At 37.0% G+C, this 2,500-nt stretch overlaps 2 protein-coding genes across 3 annotated transcripts in view; one reads left to right on the plus strand and one right to left on the minus strand.

Moving 5' to 3' along the window:
- Window positions 1-806, minus strand: part of LOC119572196 (ubiquitin thioesterase zranb1-B-like) — a 26,066-nt gene extending 25,260 nt beyond the window's left edge. For both annotated transcript variants that reach the window (XM_037919168.1, XM_037919169.1), the window contains exon 1: window positions 732-806. The gene's annotated coding sequence lies outside the window, so the exon portion shown is untranslated. The remainder of the gene's footprint in view (window positions 1-731) is intronic.
- A 984-nt stretch (window positions 807-1,790) lies between these two features.
- The window catches only part of LOC119572198, a 20,725-nt gene continuing 20,015 nt past the window's right edge, over window positions 1,791-2,500 (plus strand). Inside the window, exon 1 of the mRNA XM_037919170.1 lies at window positions 1,791-1,963. The gene's annotated coding sequence lies outside the window, so the exon portion shown is untranslated. The remainder of the gene's footprint in view (window positions 1,964-2,500) is intronic.

The raw sequence follows: 2,500 nt of genomic DNA on the forward strand, positions 1-2,500 counted from the left end.
CCACAAAATTAAGCACATAAACTTTAAAATGACAACTAAAATATGGCAAAATTTAAGTAGCTACAAGAAACCGTGCTTCACACCAATATAATGAAAACTGCATCTGTCAACCAGTCATCCCTGGCCATGCCCTGATGCAAATTTTGTTCGAAATAGTTACTGTGAGGAAAATCTTATTAAGAAATCTGATAATACAACAACTACATAGAATTAGCTATCAATTTTATTGTCTATCATATTACCCATTTGATTCATCCCTTTTAACTCTCTGCAAAACAATATACACAAGCAGCTGATAAGATAAACATGTAACTACAAGAATACAATAGTGTTTTTATTGGTAAGGTAAATATACAAGTCAGTGTAGATTAAAATAAAGAGACATATGAAACTAGAGGAAAACTTAAGATTCCGTCACAAGACTTGCCATTCCTGCATCAATGCTGTGGAAAACAAATAGCATTCGTTCCGTAATGCTACACCACAAATCTTTGGTGGGCATGAAGAAACGTGAGCTTAAAAGTTAATACAGAAAAACTTTTAAAAATGTCTTCCTTTCGCACGACATCTGAAGTACACAACTAAGAATACCACGCTATTTCGATCGTGTTTCTAGCTTTTATCCCCCAATACGTTGAACAAAATGAACCTTCATACCGAGCTACAATAGTTAAAGATCCAACCCATGAGAGAATATGCCAAAACAAGAGCGTAATTGTCGCTGAACGTACCAAAATACCAACATCCACTGCGGGCGACCCTGAGATTTCTCTGTCGTGACGTCACAGCCCTCTGTTGGTAAACAAGCTAACCTGAGACGCGTCAACTACCTGCCTAAGACATTTGAGGCATTGTATCTTACTCATAATTTGGTCTAATGTGATTTATTTTTATATTATTTATGTAAAAAAATACAAATTTGAAACAAATCAAACTCAATGTATTTCTTTATATTGGATGGGTAGTAAACATTACCGGAGTCATGTCGAGTACCCGTCGAAATAGTTTTTTTTTCTGTCATATTTTATTCGTTTGTGCTACCTCTGACTACTTGTGGATATTCAGACCTAAATAATAAAAAAAAGAAATTGAATTTATTTTCACCCTTTTTGGTGGGTACAGTTTGTAGTTGGTCAGCTTCCTCGAATTTATCAACTACCTTCATAAGCTCATATTGATTTAATGTTTTCAGCTAACACCATTTTGATGAGCTGCATTATGATACAAACCATGTTAATGGGATAGTTACGTGATGAATTATTTAAATTTTTACAATTATTTTTGGATGGGTACTTGCAACTGTTGCTATGATGTTGAGAATATTGCAACAAAAGAAATTTACGTTGTAAAGACAAATATTTTTTTTTATCAACATCTGCTCGTTTGATTCAGTTCCGTATGATCTATTTGTATCGGTACATACTAGACATACCAACGCACATGTAAAATCAACTCAGATTTTACATGTGCATTGCGCTTTATGCAATGGAAAATATGTGTTGAGTTCGTTTGCACTCGTGCCTGTTTCTATGGTGGCTTTACAAAAATATATGTATATAATTGTCTGTTCAACGCACATGATTTTTTTTTTTTTTTTTGTAGGACCTAACCGTTTCTCTCCATTTCAATTGAAAATCGTGCAACTTTACATGATGCAGAATAGCAAAATCAAACCATATTCAAATACAGACACTCTAACAAAATAATTTTACTCGCGATATCCAATCTTGACGCCTGTAAGAACAGATCTACTAGACATTCTCCTTCTCATAGCCATCAATGCAAATCCTGAAATAAACTACCGAAAAGCATCGCAACGCAGCGAACTTGGGAAGCCGAAGTCCATGCCAGCGCACGCCTCGAGACGGTGCGTGCGGGAGAGTGGGAAGGGGTCTTGTTTTGGCGAAAATCCTGCGGGCGATTCTCCCTCCTGTCTGTCGGGAAATCTGCTTCCTAGAGTCAAGTGAGTCGGTTCTCCCTCTTGTGAACTACTAAGAGAAGTACAGCAATCCCTTGTGAACCGCGATAAGGTGACTGTTCGTAAAACAAGCTCAGCATAAAGGCGATAATGATTAAACAGCTGATTATTGCTCTGCCGTCACTGAGTGGCAGAAAGTATCCGTGTATTTATTTTTTTGTTTTTTCGTCAGAATGAAATATATGTTGGGATTTTTTTTTTCTTGATGATTATTGCATCAGGAGATAACAAGGTAGCTGTCGGTGAGATAGAAAGGGCTCATTAAGCAATCAATAACTAGTTAAACTCGGCTGCTAGATTGTGACACGAAGGCGAAGCAGGAAAGATTTTTCAATGTCAGCAGCAGACTGGGCTCCCCGTTGCGATATTCATACGTTTGAGCTCTTGAGTTTGAATGCTGTTTCCTGTTCTTCAGAGGTATATGTTTCGGGGATTTAATAGAACTCTAAGGCATCTGATTCTGGCACCTGATAGCACACACTCACTTTATATTTAACTTGTTGCTAGTTGGTTGTCTGTCCA

The sequence above is a fragment of the Penaeus monodon genome, chromosome 4, assembly GCF_015228065.2.
Source record: "Penaeus monodon isolate SGIC_2016 chromosome 4, NSTDA_Pmon_1, whole genome shotgun sequence".
Taxonomy (NCBI): Eukaryota; Metazoa; Arthropoda; class Malacostraca; order Decapoda; family Penaeidae; genus Penaeus; species Penaeus monodon.